Genomic DNA, 17,472 nt, shown 5'->3' on the forward strand with positions numbered 1-17,472 from the left:
GCGGACTCTCAACCACTGCGCCACCAAGGAAGCCTGCTTTTTTAATAATTAATTAATTTTTGGCTGCGTTGGGTCTTCGTTTCCGTGCAAGGGCTCTCTCTAGTTGTGGCAAGTGGGGGCCACTCTTCATTGCAGTGCACGGGCCTCTCACTATTGCAGCCTCTCTTGTTGTGGAGCACAGGCTCCAGACACACGGGCTCAGTAGTTGTGGCTCACAGGCCCAGTCACTCCGTGGCATGAGGGATCCTCCCAGACCAGGGCTCGAACCTGCGTCCCCTGCACTGGCAGGCAGATTCTCAACCACTGCGCCACCAGGGAAGCCCTCAATAAGTGTTTATTTTGTTCCCATTATTTGTTTTGTTGTTGTTGTTGGTTTTTGCCTGTACTGCATGGCTTGCGGGATCTTAGTTCCCTGACCAGGGATTGGACTGTGGCCCCCCCCGCGGTGAAAGTGTTGGACCACCAAGGAATTCCCTCATTCCTATTATTTGTGAAGCATTGAGTGAAACTGAGAACTATGTCAGGGTCCCTTTAAAGGGCTTTAACTTGTTTATATATGGGATTAAAGGAAGGAAATCAGTTGTTGAAGGAGATGAGATGACAGCTGATAGGATGAGAAGTTAGGACATGTGAGAAAGGTGGTTAGAAGAGCTGTGAGGCAGGGGCACTGGCAACCCGAATGTGGGTCACTTGCTCCAGATGACAGTTGAAGAAAGGAATAAGCTCTTCCAAGTACCATGCCTTTTAAAGGAACACTTTTTTACTCCTATTTATAAAAGTAAGGGGCTTAACGTAGGAAATTTGGAAAATATAGAAAAACAAACAAAAAAATCACTTGCGTTCTTACTATCTGAAAATAAACACTGATGTTAATTCTTTGCTCTTTATCCTTTGTCTTTAAAAAATGACTCAATGTGGGCTTCCCTGGTGGCGCAGTGGTTGAGAGTCCACCTGCTGATACAGGGGATGCGGGTTCGTGCCCCGGTCCAGGAAGATCCCACATGCCGTGGAGCGGCTGGGCCCGTGAGCCATGGCTGCTGGGCCTGCGTATCCGGAGCCTGTGCTCCGCAAAGGGAAAGGCCACAACAGTGAGAGGCCCGTGTACCAGAAAAAAAAAAAAAAAAAAGACTCAATGTGAATAGCCATAGATAAAATTTATTTTATAACAATATAATCATATTTAACATACTATCCTGTAACCTGAAAATTTTACTTAAATTTTTAAGTAAATACGATTTCACATATTTTCATGTCAATTTTTTTTTTTTGTTTGTTTATTTTGTTTTTTTTGCCCTGTGTCCCGGCGCTTGAGGGTAGAACCCACAGAATAGAAGCCGCCGGTACCGAAGACATGACGCCGAGGGGGCCGGAGCCCTTTCCCTCTACCTCCGTACATTACGCGGACCGGGACCGCACGCCCGATCCCCGCCAAGAAAAGGAGGGTCTTCATGTCAATTTTTAATGATCATAATATTTTTCAGTGGTCATGGACTACTTCACAATTTAGCCAATCCTTCTGTTGTTGGATTTTCTCCCCCATTTGATCATTTTTCTACTTGTGGGTTCCATCTGTTCTCTTAAAATTCTCTTTTAAAATGCTCAAGCAAATGTTTGTGTATCACAAAATATTTCTTTAGCATACTTTTAGCAAACAATTGTATAATTGCTTGGGAATCCACCTCTTTCTCTTCTATCACCCTTCTACAGATTTTGATCATCTTTCTGAGAAATTTCCTCAATCTTATCTCTCTGAGGATTTTTATTTGTTTTGTTTTTTAAAACTTTCTTCCTACATAGTTTCTTTTTCCTCCAAGTTGCTATTTTCTTTCTTTTTTTTTTTTTGTGGTACGCAGGCCTCTCACTGTTGTGGCCTCTCCCGTTGCAGAGCACAGGCTCTGGACGCACAGGCTCAGCAGCCATGGCTCACGGGCCTAGCTGCTCCGTGGCATGTGGGATCTTCCCGGACCGGGGCACGAACCCGTGTCCCCTGCATCGGCAGGCGGACTCTCAACCACTGCGCCACCAGGGAAGCCCCCAAGTTGCTATTTTCTGTTTGTTGCTTTGGTGTCTGTCAAGTTAGAGGGAATAGTACACAAGACCACCCTCACTTCTGATACCAATTGCAAAAATTCAAGGGTTCATGAGACCACCCTTAGGTCTGATTACTCACTAAAAGGACTCACAGAACTGAAAGCTATGGTTTGGGACGAGGAAGGATGAGAGGGTGTGGGATGATGAACCTTTGATTCCTGGATGGCTACAGGGTCATCCATGGTATGGAACTGCAATTCTACTGCCATCAGTTAACTGGAGGTAAAAGTTAACAATGGAATTTAGAAATGATGAATCCAACTCCAAGGAGCTGGCTCACTGGATGCATATAGAAATGCAAAATAACAAGAAACAAGCTAACTATACAATCCCTTGGTTATTATTCTCTGAAACAGCTAAAATGAAGTTAAAGGAGAATGTTAGGGCAGATCCTGACACGGGACCAAGCTTGGACTCTGAGCTACAGCTGCTAGCCTCTGGGTCATTACCAAAGCGAAAAGTTATGTTGAAATAACAGATAGTGAAGAAGGTTAGAGTGATACATAAGAGAACAGGGAAAGAGAGAAGGGAGAGTTAAAGAAGTCATCCCAGGGGACTTCCCTGGTGGTCCAGTGGCTAAGACTCCCCACTCCCAGTGCAGGGGGCCCAGGTTCAATCTCTGGTCAGGGAACTAGAGCCCACATGCATGCTGCAACTAAGAGTTTACATGCCACAAGTAAAGATCCCACATGCAGCATCAAAGTTCCTGCATGCCACCACTAAGACCTGGCACAGCCAAATAAATATTAAAAAAAAAAAAAAAAAAAAAAAAAAGAACTTACCCCAGCAGGATAGAACTCTTTAAATGGTGATTAAGAAATGGGATGAGTAGGGACTTCCCTGGTGGTCCCGTGGTTAAGAATCCGCCTGCCATTGCAGGGGACATGGGTTCGAGCCTGGGTCCAGGAAGATCACACATGCCATGGAGCAACTAAGCGCATGTGCCACAACTACTGAGCCTGCACTCTAGAGCCTGCGAGCCACAACTACTGAGCCTGTGTGCCACAAGTACTGAAGCCCATGCGCCTAGAGCCCGTGCTCCACAACAAGAAGTCACCGCAATGAGAAAAGCCCGTGTACCGCAACAAAGAGTAGCCCCCGCTCGCCACAACTAGAGAAAGCCCATGCACAGCAATGAAGACCCAACACAGCCAAAAATAAATAAATTAACAACAACAACAAAAAGAAATGGGACGAATAAAGTGGAATTGATATGGTCAAAACAAAGGTCTTACTGCAGCACTCTTGGAACTTGGGTGGGTTGATGAGAATCCCTGAAGGTCCCCCAACTCTGAAGGGTTCTAAACAAGTCTGCTCTATATATCCTAGTTTTGAGAAATTTAAAAAGCCAGAAGACAAAGATGACAAACAGAAATCTGATCTCCAAACCCCCACATTGATAATCAAGATAAGGATTGACAGGGGGGCCTGGGTCTCTTGGCCTGACCCCTGTCTGAAGACTCAAAGTCATGTGCACATGAGTGGGTAGAATGGTCAGAGGGTGGAGAAGAGACTTTCCTAGGATTCCTGGACATGGGAGCCCAATGCACTGTGATTCCAAAATCTGTTGGTAAAGTCCTAACAGGGCTACACTGAGATTGGGAGGATGAAGGAATGCAGTGGTTGATAGGATCAAGGTAAAAATCTGGATGAAAGCTGGAATGACTGAACAGTTTCCAGAAAATTGGAATGTTTGTGTCTCCTTTACCTGAATGTACTATGGGGATAAATATTGTGTCTGGCTGAGGAACATGTCTCCTATTTAGTATTGTAAAACAAAAGTCATGTAAATCTGCCCTTCAGCCAATATTGATTTGACATGCTCAGTGGAAACCAACAAGATTGCCCAAGCCCACACAGGTTGTTAATTTGAAAGAATATAGAACATCTGGTGGACAAAAAGTTTATTACTTTAATTAATGCCCTGTTAGAAGCTTGAGTGCTGGCTCAGACAAATTCTCTATACAATAGCCCTGTGCGAAGCACAGACTGAGGCTTATGGTAAAAGCCAGTGATCACCACCCAGCAGTGACCACTGGGATTTTGGACCATAAAATTCCCATTTGAGAGATTACTAGCTTACTCTCAGACTTTAATTGAAACTGCCTCTATGACCGCAGGATATAAAATAATCTTGAAACCTGAAATACCCCAAATGTCTTGGGTGATGTTGAAGAAATATTCTGGGTTTAACCCTGGCTGTCCAGTGGTTAAGACTCCGCCCTTCCACTGCAGGGTGCACAGGTTCAACCCCTGGTTGGGGAACTGGATCCTGCATGCTGTGTGACAAAAAAATTAAAAAAAAAACAAAACCCAAACAAAACAAAAAAACATTCTAATGGGGGAGGGCCGTGCCCAGAAGAATTTCATAATAGAATGCAAAGGGTCTGTACAGGGACATGTTATCATGGGAATGCTAGGTACTCATTGTTCTGCTGTAAAAAAAGCCTTGGCAAAAAAACCAAGGAGTGGCCTGTATAGTAAAGAATTTAATTTTGCTCTAAAAATGTTCTGGCCTTTGCCTTAGGCTTCTGGGAGGTAATCTCTTAACTCTTGGAATGTCAGGCTGATAGGATTGTTTTTGTTTGCCTGGCGGCTTTGAGCCACGCCAACAGCATGATTTAGAGTGGGTGCTTTGGGCCATGTCAAAACTCTGGACTGACAGGGTGAGCTTCCCCGGTTGGCAATAGTCTGCTCATTGCCACACATCATTCCTGGATGCCATGGGGAGAGGACAACTAGAAAACTCTGTGTTTGGACTCTGCCCTATGCACTTCCTCTCTTGGCTGATTTTAATCTGTATCCTTTCGTTGCAGTAGACCATAACTGTGCGTAAAACAGCTTTCAGCATGTTCTGTGAGTCCTTCTAGCGAATTAAAGAAAAGCCTAAGGGTGGTCTTGGGGACCTCCAAATTTACAGTTGACGTCAGAAGTGAGGGTGGTCCTCTGGACCGTTCCCTCTAACTGTACAGTGTTTTTCATGTTAGAGGGTTTCCTTGGATACCTGTTGATACTTGAGTGTCAGCTCCCACTTAAGCATGGATGGGTAAAAATCTGTGTGTGGTACCTACACATGGACTGCACTTCACATTAGGCTGGCTGTTCAGTGGGAAACCTCCACGTAGATGTTTGCTCTTGGACTGGTCACATTCTATAGAGAAGACTGTCAAATACTGCTTGAAGGAGGTGCTGATTGTCAATGTTCTGCAAGCCCAGGAGAAAGAAAGGTGGCGTCTCAGCATCCAGTATGCATATGCTAATGAAACCCTCCATTTTCCTTTGCTTTCAATTATTCCTTGGTGTTCCCCAGTTCCAAGCCCCTTGCCTTTTCCCCGTTTGTGGGGATGAGGCAGTAGCTTGATTGTTTATAGCTGGCAAGGGAAAGGAAGCTCTAATTGCTTCTCAGACAGACTTTCAAGTCTCTCGTTTATTCTCCTTCCCTGCCTCACCCCTGCCTCCATTTCAGCTCCATTTCTAGCAGTGTCTGATGCCACCAATTCCCAAGCCTTTTGGGGCTTCTCGGCCATAAATCCAGTTGTTTCTTGACTTTCTTCACTGTCAGTTTAGGATTTAGTTTTTTCAGGGTGCTAAATCATTTGTCACTTAATAATCTGCTTTCCGGCTTTCACAGTTTTCATGCTTTGTTTTCTCTCCTATTCTTTCTTTTTTGGGGGGTTGGTGTATTGATTTAAACTCTCTGGGTGAACTGGGTTACATCTATTGGTTCAGTAGGTTCTGAGATAGGATTTCATTTGATTTTGCCTAAGATTTTTAAGACTGGGACCAGAAGCAAACACTCTCAAAACTGGAAGGGATGTGGGAGATCATATATGGGACTTGCCTCCCCCCCCCCAAGCTGAAGTCGTGGCCCTAACAGGGGAAAAGACTAGCTTAGTATCTCACAGCCAGAGAGGGGCAGGGCTGGGACTGGCTTCCGGATCTGGTGATTGCTGGGGTTCTGGATACGTCTGGCTTAAATTTCATTTTAAAGTAGACTTAAATTTCATTTAAAGTAGATTTTAAAGTAGATTTAAAGCACTCATGTTTATATTTTGCCCTTTTTTTTTTTACCAATAAAACACTACTTTTATTGGATTAAAAATCCCTATACTGTCATTTTAGCACGGTTTTAGGACAGAATAGACATAAATGCAAAGGTTCAATTCTTCCATCTTTGCCCAGACGTCAGGACTTCGTTTTCTGTATCTTTCTTGGCTTCCACGATGATGCAAGGTGACAGCAAGGACACAGAAGATACATAATGGTGTTGCTGACTAACTTCTCAGGAAGTAAAGTAAAGGCGGTCCAGTAAAACAATCCCTTATTTTTTAGTTAGGTGGGTGATAGGGTTTTACATTTTATCCTTGGTAATGAGCTTGATCATTCCTAACATAATTGAAAACGGGAAAAAAACAAAGTATCCGGGTAAGAAATAACAGAAGGATGAAAGGCTACAAAAACAATGAAGAGAAAACAGAAGTGAGAAGATGCCCTTCCTCTGGCTTTCAGCTCCAACCCGGCCCCACCTCCCTTTTCTTTTTCTTTTTGTGCTTGAGGAGCAAAATCCAAATAAGAATTCATTTCAATGCTTAGTAATAAAAAGAGAAAAAGAATCACCTGCTTTTAAACTTCATAATAGGTCTTTAAGGAGAATTAAGGTCTTATATTATTGATTAAAAAGACTTAAGAGAGAGGGCTTCCCTGGTGGCACAGTGGTCGAGAGTCTGCCTGCTGATGCAGGGTTCGCGGGTTCATGCCCCGGTCCGGGAAAGATCTCACATGCTGGGGTAGAGGCTGGGCCCATAAGCCTGTGCTCCACCCACCCGCATACCGCAAAAAAAAAAAAGCAAACAAAAAAACAAAGACTTAAGAGATAGTAGCATGCCTCAAGTACATTGTTATGTCTTAAGAAACACAACAATTACATAGAAGGTGTAGACCTTGTTTGGACCCTGGTTTGAGCAAACCAACTATAAAATGCCATTTTTGAGCCAAATCAGGGTATTTGATTTTGGTCTGGGTATTAGATGACATTAATTTTGTTTGTATAGCTGATAATATTGTGGTTATGCATATACATAAATGCCCTAATTTATACAGGTGCATGAAGACATGCTATATGAGAATTATTTGAAAATATTAAGATATTACTGCAAGCGGACTTCCCTGGTGGCGCAGTGATTAAGAATCCGCCTGCCAATGCAGCGAACACGGGTTTGAGCCCTGGTCCGGTAAGATCCCACATGCCGCGGAGCAAGTAGGCCCGTGCACAACAACTACTGAGCCTGTGCTCTAGAGCCCGCGAGCCACAACTACTGAAGCCCGCGCGCCTAGAGCCCGTGCTCCGCAACAAGAGAAGCCACCGCAATGAGAAGCCCGCGCACCGCAACCAAGAGTAGCCCCCGCTCGCTGCAACTAGAGAAAGCCCACGCGCAACAATGAAGACCCAACGCAGCCAAAAATAAATAAATAAACAAAATAAATTTATAAAAAAAACACAAAAGGGTAAAAAAAGAGGGAATGGGGCTTCCCTGGTGGCGCAGTGGTTGAGAATCTGCCTGCTAATACAGGGGACACGGGTTCGAGCCCTGGTCTGGGAAGATCCCACATGCCGCGGAGCAACTAGGCCTGTGAGCCACAACTACTGAGCCTACGCGTCTGGAGCCTGTGCTCCGCAACAAGAGAGACCACGACAGTGAGAGGCCTGCGCACCGCGATGAAGAGTGACCCCCGCTTGCCAAAACTAGAGAAAGCACTTGCACAGAAATGAAGGCCCAACACAGCCAAAAATAAATAAATAAATAAATTAAAGTACCCTTAATTTAAAAAAAAAGGAATGAAAATTTTTAGGCAAAACAGCAAATGAGGTCATGGATGCTGACTCTATTTGGGAAAGGGAGCTCTGGAACACATGGAAAATGTGTAGAAATAAAATGAGACTAATAATACTAACAGTAAAAATAGTAGCTAAGACTCATAATAAATAGGCTTAGCTATCTTGCTGCTATTGTCAATAATATAGAATAACTGCAAGATCTTACTTCTCCTTAAAAAGTTTTTTAAAAGGTGATTTTTAAAAAATTTATACTTGCTGCTCTGTATCAGGCACTATATTTATCTCACTTATATAATCCCAACAAGCATGTGAGTTAGACACTGTTAATGACACCTTTTTACATATGTGGAAACTAAGGTACAGAAATCTTAAGTGACTTGCCCAAGGCCCCATGCCCGGGAAACGGCAAGCGAGGATTCTCGTCCTGCCTGGAGACCATATCATTTACCTTTAAAATCCTGACCAAAAGAAATTATTTTTGGAATGCACAAAACCATGGCTATTTTGACCAAGGAGATTTCTGTTCAATGTTTTATAGATATAATTTATGGTACATTGAAAAAGTAAAAATGCACCAGAAGCCCAACTGCTGTGCACGTAGTTTCTGGAAATTTGTAGAATAACTGTGTTCAGAGTCACCTCTAGCAGTTGTGATTTGATTTCTCCCAGGTGGAAAATATGTCCTTTCCCACACAGTAGTGACTGCCAGGTAAACTCAGTGTCCCTTTGCTGCCCAAAGGGGACTCCTGGGAGAAGAGGAGAGGTTGGCTGCAACTACAACATTTGACACCAGCTGGCTCCCCTAAACATAGGGCTTCTGCTACATTTTAACACTTTTTTTTTTAGTCCATGGCAACAGAACCATTACAGAAATTAGCTGCTTTAGAGTAAGACAGCAGTGGATGAGACAATTGGAAAATGAAATCTATTTGGGAAAGTAGAAGCATCCTATAAATGAGCTTTTCTGTTCATCCTGAAGTGTTCTGTCCATTGCACTTATGTGGGCCTACAGTTAACGAAGCTCTCTTCGCATAAAAAAGCAGAAAATGCTCTTTTAAAAAAAAAAAAAAAGGGAAAGAAACATTAGTGATTTTTAAAAATGCTGAATCCTAGGTGTAGAGGGCTTAAAAATGACTCAGGTATGTACTTCGTGCCTGTGTTTTCAACTCTGACTTTTGCATGAGCAGGAAGAGTAAGAACCAATCTTGTTGATATAAACGATGTCCTCACCCACGGTGCTTGTCATAGGCTTCACTAGGCGGCATTTGAATTGTGAATATTGCAGTTGTAGAAAGAAGAATGAAAATAAAAACAAGGAATGAGGAAGATGGAGGAAGATTATAGGTTGTGTCCATGCAGTTTATGGCAAAGGAAAGCAGTGGCGTCTGGCTCAGGACAGGGGTACGTGCAGGGGATAGCTGCAGGTAGTAATTGAAATTTATATAGACTTTGGCTAAACTGTGACCACCACCCACATTATCCCCATAGTCTCCCAGGTCAGACATCATACCATTAAGCGTGATACAATCGCTCTCACAACAGGGGCTACTAGTTAGAGAGAACTCCAAGATGGTTACTGAAATGCTTGATGAAAACAAAGGACAAAAAGAACACCTCCATGCTCAGAAAGAAAAAATGGAATTGGTTTGCTGCAGGGCCTCTGGATATACCACGTGACAATGTAAGGGACGTTTCCCCCTCACAGACCCTCCAGGTCAGGATCCACATGGTGCAGAATAGAGAGAGCATTGATGAGAATATGTCTCAGTGACTATATTTAGCATGATACAGATTTTCTTTCTTTTGCAGAGACATAGGTACATTCTGTACTGCTACTAGTGTAATGATAATCAATAAAAATGATCATTTACTGAGTGATTACTATGAGCTGACACATGACTTGGGGAAGACGTGAATCCCCAAAGGTATGGATGCTGCTCAGACCAAAATAACAGAGGCCCACTATAACATTACCATCCTCATTCAATAAAAAAGAATCTGAGGCTCAAGGGGTTAAGTAACTTACCCAAGGTCACACAGCTGGTAGGTGAGGAAGCCCTGTCTTGACACCTCATATTTTGTGGACTGTGAGTGGACATATCCAGGCGGCACAATTCTGGGAACCATGTCCTTTGAACGCATTTGTGTAGGATATAATAATTTTAATACAGTTAAATATGAACGTAACAAAGGCATTATGAAACTTTGTTTCCGGGGCTCCTATCAGGGTGTTTCTGGGTTCCCAGGCTCTGGTGCTTTTTTTTTTTCTTTTTTTCGGTACGCGGGCCTCTCACTGTTGTGGCCTCTCCCGTTGTAGAGCACAGGCTCCGGACGCGCAGGCTCAGTGGCCATGGCTCACGGGCCCAGCCGCTCCGCGGCATGTGGGATCTTCCCGGACCAGGTCACGAAGCCCTGTCCCCTGCATACATAGGCAGGTGGACTCTCAACCACTGCGCCACCAGGGAAGCCCCATCTGGTGCATATTTCATTGCAGTTATTGTAATCCTCATCTCTGTTTGGTTGTCCTTTATATTTTCTAACTCTTTGTTAAAAACTTTTAGCCTCTCACTCTTTGCATCCATTCTTCTCTGGAGTTCTTTGATCACCTTTATGATCACTACCTGAACTCTTTCTCAGGTGGATTGCCTATCTCCACTTCACTTAGTTCTTCTTGCTGGGTTTTATCTTGTTCCTTCATCTGCAAGGTGTTCCTCTGTTGCCTCATTTTGCCTAAATTGCTGTTTGTACTTTTTTAACTTTTTCTTTTTTTTTTTTTTCGGCCGCACTGCGCAGCTTGCAGGATCTTAGTTCCCCGACCAGGGATCCAACCAGGGCCCTCAGCAGTGAAAGCATGGTGTCCCAACCACTGGACCGCCAGGGAACTCCCAACTCTGTATTTTTATGTATGTGGTAGGTTAGGTACATTTCCCGACCTTGGAGAAGTGGCCTTTGGTAGCAGACGTCCCATGTTTCCCCACAGCGCACTCCCCTCTTGTCACCTGACTCGTATGCTCTAGGGGTCCCCCTAAGAGGGCTGCACGGGTCCTTCTTTGCGGCGGGCTGACCATGAGGGCGGTCTGGTAGGCTTGGTTGGCCCCGGGCCCTGCCTTGAGAGGAGGCTGCCGGCCGCTGCTCGGCAGGCCCAGGGCATGAAGCGGCTGACGACGAACCCCAGGAGGCCTCAGGGCTAGTGCGGCCTCACCGGTGGGTCTGGGCTTTTGGGTGGAGCCAGGTCCTGGGGTTAGTGCCGGCTTACTGGAGGGCAGAGCCGGGTCGTGGAGTCTGGCTGCAGGGCCCAAGGCTCCCGGAGCTGGTGTCGGATTTCGGGGTGGCTGCGGGGAGCAGCCGGTTCCTGACCCAGTCGCGTACGAAGTCCAGGCTGTCCCGAAGCTTGTGTGGCCTGCTGGTGGTGAGTCACGGTCTGACCTTGCAGGTGGGCAGGCTGGGTCCGCAGGCTGTGGATTTACCACCTCTGGCGTCTCCTCTCGGGCGGGGGACGTCGGTGGGAGGCTAGAGCAGGCTCCGTAGGGAGGGGCCGAGCGCAGGGGATTCTGGGACTGGTCCTGAACGCTGGTGGGCGGAGCTGGTCCTGGGCCCTCTGGTGGGCAGGGCTCTGTGCTCTGGGCGTCTTAAAGCAGCCTGACGGCTGAGGAGTGGGCCCGTGTCCTATCCTGAGGTGCTGCTTGGCCTGAGGCGTCCAGGCACTGGCACCAGCAAGCTGTTGGGCCTGAGCTAATAAGCTAGAGGGGAGGATTCCGCAACGGCAGGCTTGCCAGCACTGGGGTCCGAGAAGGCCGCCGCCAGTGTCTGTGTCCCCAGCGTCAGCTGCTGTTGGCTTCTGCCTCGCCGGGAGACTCCAAGACCAGCAGGTAGGTCTGACCCAGACTCCTGTCAAATTACTGCTTCTCTCCTGGGTCCCAGAACGTGTGAGATTTTATATGCGCCCTTTAAGAGTGGAGCCTCTATTTCCCACAGCCCTCTGAGTCGGCCCAAAAGTAAGCCCCTCTGGCCTTCAAGGCCAGATGCTCTGGGGTCTCATTGCTCCTGGTGCAGGACCCCTAGGCTTGGAAGCCCAGCATGTGATTGAGAACTCTCACTCCTTTGGGAGAACCTCTGCAACGTTATTATTCTCCAGTGTGTAGGTCGCCCACCTGGGAGTATGGGACTTGAATATATTGTGAGTCTGCCCCCTCCGACTGTTACCAAATTGGTTGCCTGGACTCGCGCAGGGGTTCTAGCCTGGGCTAAGACCCCTTGTCTTGGCCAGGGTGGTTCTTTTTTTTTTTTTTTTTTGCGGTACGCGGGCCTCTCACTGTTGTGGCCTCTCCCGTTGCGCAGCACAGGCTCCGGACGCGCAGGCCCAGCGCCCATGGCTCACGGGCCCAGCTGCTCCGCGGCATGTGGGATCTTCCCCAGCCGGGGCACGAACCCACGTCTCCTGCATCGGCAGGCGGACTCTCAACCACTGCGCCACCAGGGAAGCCCTGAGCAAGATGTTTTATCCTCTCTTTTTTTGGACTGTTCAGAGGCCTTTTTGGATTGTCAGGGTACTTGGCTATACTCTGATTAGCTAAGGTTCCTTGATAAGTGATGACTTCCAGATAAATAGTTTTCTGTGTAAGAAGGGTCTATTTTTAAAAAATAAATGTATTTATTTATTTATTTATGGCTGCGTTGGGTCTTCGTTGCTGTGTGCGGGCTTTCTCTAGTTGCGGCGAGCGGGGTCTACTCTTTTGTTGCCGTGCGCGGGCTTCTCATTGCGGTGGCTTCTCTTGTTGCGGAACACGGGCTCCAGGCGCACGGGCTTCAGTAGTTGTGGCTCATGGGCTCTAGAGCGCAGGCTCAGTAGTTGTGGCACACAGGGGCTTAGTTGCTCCGCGGCATGTGGGATCTTCCCGGACCAGGGCTCAAACCCGTGTCCCCGGCATTGGCAGGCGGATTCTTAACCTCTGCACCACCAGGGAAGTCCCAGAAGGGTCTATTTTAAAACTAGAATTTCTTGTGTTCTTGCCTCTCCACGATGGAGAGTTTAGCTGAATGAGATTTTATCACTAGCATAACTGTACAGAAAATGGATTCCTCAGAGAAATCTTGTATGCCCTGGTTTCAAAGTGGGAATAAAAATGATATGAGTTTTAATCTCTTATTCACTGTCCTAACTGTAAATTTGCCACCAAAATATTAGGGAATGACATAATTTCAGTTAATGGTAAAACAAAAAGTTATTTTTCTTTTATTATTGAGATGGTAATAAAAAGTTGTAAAGAACATTTTGAAAAAACAGTAAACAATTTAAAAAAGGAAATCACTTAATCTTACTTCCAGAGATAGTCATTGTTCATGTTTTTTTACTGTGTCCTTCTAGACTTTTTGAGCGTACACACTCACTGATGAGTGTCCTCAAAAGATAGACTGCAAGTTTTTTTGCTCCCTTCAACTTGTATTTTACTCCAGTCATTCAGTTAAAAAGTCACCAAAGCTGGAACTGTCTATTTCACTTTAGACAATTAGGTAATTGTTTTTTTTTTAATTAGGTAATTTTTATGGTGGTTGACTTACCATGCTTTGGGGAGGAGGGTAAAATATGACCTGTAAGACCAGGAATTTAGCTGTCTGAGCTCTATCATTCTGTGATGATGGCTGCACACCAAGAAAACACATGTCTGTTCATGAAAGCCAGGGGGACACAAAAGGACAGGCCTGTTGGTCAAGTCAACAAACAGCCTGTCAGTTGACTATGCTTTCCCTCTTCCAACTGTAGACCATGTGGATATTGGGTGTGTTTCCAAAGAGGTGGCGATGACTCCCAGAGACCTATGTTTACTCCGCCTGGGTCTAGTGTGCTTCAAGGCATTTACAATTTATTGGAATCTGAAATGAAATGAAGAAAGCAAGTGAGCTGCTGTAACAAACAGGTGGCTTTCATTAAATATAACCATTAATCTTGTCCTGATTATTTACCAGACTGTGTTAGATTTCAATGTTTCCTTAATCTATTGATGGGCTATCACCACAAAATATGTCACTGAAGTAAAATAATGGCTGATGTGTTAATGAAAACCATCAGGGAGACCAGAAGCCTCCCCTCCATAGAATGAGGACAATGAAGAATCTGTTTAGGAAGAAAGAAGGAATTACTGATGTTAATCAGATTGAACTACCTCTTTGGAGCTGTGTTTAGGATAGTGGAACAAAAGTACAAAGCTGTGTAAAGACCTGTTGAATTATAGGAGCACTTCTAATTAAGCACTTCACAATGAAAATCTGAGTTTTACAAAAGCAATTTTAAAGGGATGATTCTTTATTTTACAAATGATTCACAATATAGTTAACAATACTGTATTGTATGCTTAAAGACTTGCTAGGAGGATAGATCTTATGTTAAGTGTTCATATCACTAATAACAGTACTAAAAATAATGATAAATAAGAGGGCAGGAGAAAACTTCCAGAGGTGATGGATAGGTTTATGACATTCATTATGATGATGGTTTCATGAGTGTATACTTATCTCCAAACTCATCAAGTTGTGCACGTTAAGTATGTATAGCTTTTTATATGTGAATCATGCCTCAATAAAGTGGTTTAAAAATAATAAAATTTAAGAACAACAAACACAAAAAGATTCACAATAGAATTTTTAAAAAGATTAATCATCCAGTAAAATTAACATAGCATTTTCATTTTAAAATTCTGTCTGTAGAGACCCGTGAGACGCGAGTACGTATGGGTGGGGGCGGCAAGGGAAAAGGATTAGCCATGTTGTCTTTGATCAGAAAGGTGATCAGCACCGCGAAAGCCCCAGCGGCCACTGGTCCCTACAGTCAGGCTGTGTTAGTCGACAGGACCATTTACATTTCAGGACAGCTAGGCATGGATCCTGCAAGTGGACAGCTTGTGCCAGGAGGGGTAGTAGAAGAGGCTAAACAAGCTCTTACAAACATGGATGAAATTCTGAAAGCAGCAGGCGGTGACCTCACGAATGCGGTAAAAACTACTGTTTTGCTGGCTGACATAAACGACTTCAATACTGTCAATGACATCTACAGGCAATATTCCAGAGTAGTTTTCCTGCAAGAGCTGCTTACCAGGTAGCTGCTTTTACCAAAGGAGGCCGTGTTGAGATTGAAGCAGTAGCTGTCCAAGGACCTCTCGTGACAGCATTGCTCTAAGTGGGCCCAGTGTTATTCAGTCTGGAATTTTAATAATGTTTTTAAATTAACTTCTTAATCTTTACAGTATTTGCTGGAAAGTGTAAGGTTGACTGAAATATCTGATGTTATTATGGAAATACCATATAATAAGGGGAATTGAACATGAGTTGAAGATTAATGATGAATCTAGTTAGTGATGTTATAAATTACACTTCTATAACACTCATATTACTGGATGTGGGAAAAGAGACACACATTACATAGTTACTCAGAAAAATAAAAGTAAAGGGAAATAGCATATAGGAAAGATGAGTTACTATTCCTGAGAAATAAGAAAGAGCCCACCTAATTCAATTAAACTCTATTAATTTAATGATGTGAACTATTTAGTTCTCATGTCAGATACATGATTCTGCTTTTACTTGAGTAAAATTAAAGCATTTAAGTTTGAATGGTAGAGGTAAAGGAGAAGAAACTGGACCAGATTTTATATAGATAATATTTTTCTAATGGAAATAAAATAGCATGCAGATTTAAAAAAGTAATAAAAATAAAATGAAATAAAATAAAATTCTGTCTGTAACATACTGGGAACATACCTAAAGTATAAAATAAAAAAATATGATACACGAAGTTTACAATGGAGGAAACAGGTGGGGGCGTGAAGCCCTTCAGCTTTATCTGTTGGGTTCAGAGCAACTTTTACACACTGATTAACAAAGGAGAAATCACACTTCAGCAGTATTTCTTCTCTAATTTCCATAATGTATATGGAATTTGAAGGGACTTAGTGAAACCTTTTTACTAAGTAATCTAGGAAACGGAACTCAGAGAAACTAAGAGATTGCCTAAATCGGTCAACCAGTGAATGGCAGGTTCTCATAATGGTCAGAAACACAAGTTCTGGCATTTGACTGCCAAGTTCAAGTCCTGGCTTCTCAGGAAGCTTCATATCCTTGGGCAACTTGTTTCATTTCTCTAGATCTAGGTTTTCTTATCAGTAAAGTACAAGCTGAGCTTATCTACTACAGAGGGTGGCTGTGAGAATTGATTCTCCATGTGGCACACTTGGCATTACTTGAAGTAAGCATTCAGTAAGTGTTAGCCACGGTGGCTGCAGTATTTTCAATAATAAAAACCAGGACGAGAACTCAACTTTCCTGACCCCCATCCAGGGTCTTTTCCTTTACACAAGTAATCACAGATGATATTAAAATGTTTATCATGGCCTGGGTACCAACTGGTCAGAATGAACCCATACCACCAAGATGGCAGCCTTTGTGTTCCCTTCCCAGCAGGAAATCTCACAGAACACAAGACGATGGATGGCTCTACAGTTCTTGGAATGGATGTGTGGATTCCCTTTGTATAATTTTAGGGAGGCATTAATGACTGTAGAATAAGTATCACTTGTAGTGGGGCTGTCACAGACTGTGACACCTCAGATAAACCACACAACCTCTCTGTAGCTCACACTTAATACTCAAACACTGTGCAAAGTTGTTATGGGGATCAGCAAGAATCAGAAATGTAAAAGCCCTTTGAAAAAGGGTAAACCATTACACAAATGCAGATTTGTGAAATACCTAAACCTTCAAGAAAACAGGTTCCAGGGGAAAATCAGCTAAGATCTGTATACCTCTTGCACTTTGTAACAGTTTACACTAAACCTGTCTATGAGATTTAAAATGTCACATTCATTTCTTCATTTTTACATTGGCCAAGGCAATCAAAATGAAAGGTTTTCTTTACTTCTCTTCAGAAAGTGGATTTCTTCCTATTAACCAAGAATGATAAATTGGTAATCATTTCTCTGAAATTTTGCTTTTTTCTGTAATATAATGCACTATTTTATAATAGCTTAGGTTAATGAAAATATCACAAATTACATCTATTAACTAGAAACTCTATGTTCTTTAGTAAGTTTTTTCTTATGCTTGACCTAAACTTCTTTCACATGTGAGTGATGAACGTCTAAACCCATTTAAGGTTGGTAAACACTGCTTTAAACCATATTATGGAGTTGGTAATTTTAAAATGTCACAGCAGAGTGGCAAAGTTATAACTGGTGCTAAACATCTATTTTAAATTTATGACATTTGTGCCTCTTCAGTAACACTTTGGCCTTTTTCCTCTTCTGACTTAACTTCCTTTCTATTTCTTATTCTCTTTATAGATTGTTTCAATCTGTCTCACTTCTGAGACAACATTTCTGATTAGGACACCATTTGGGATCCTTTACTTACCCACGTCTTGTGTACAAATGCTTCTACAGACGTTTACACAAACACGCAATCACACAGAGCTAATCACATGAGGACTCAGCTCCAGCCTCTAATAACACGTGTGCTCACAGATATACAAAGCGTCACTGGAAGTAGTGAGACAGTTT

General features: G+C 43.6%; 1 non-coding gene and 1 pseudogene across 1 annotated transcript; one reads left to right on the plus strand and one right to left on the minus strand.

The window, feature by feature from the left end:
* Nucleotides 1-1,293: 1,293 nt before the first annotated feature.
* On the minus strand, nt 1,294-1,442 carry LOC114905405. The gene has a single exon (XR_003796232.1). It is a non-coding gene; the product is annotated as a small nucleolar RNA SNORA57 (small nucleolar RNA).
* Nucleotides 1,443-14,685: 13,243 nt separating this feature from the next.
* Nucleotides 14,686-15,098, plus strand: LOC114903470 (annotated as a pseudogene).
* The last annotated feature ends 2,374 nt before the right edge of the window (nt 15,099-17,472 follow it).

This window comes from Monodon monoceros, unplaced genomic scaffold (assembly GCF_005190385.1).
Source record: "Monodon monoceros isolate NGI ecotype Baffin Bay Population unplaced genomic scaffold, NGI_Narwhal_1 Super_Scaffold_21, whole genome shotgun sequence".
NCBI classification, from domain to species: Eukaryota; Metazoa; Chordata; class Mammalia; order Artiodactyla; family Monodontidae; genus Monodon; species Monodon monoceros.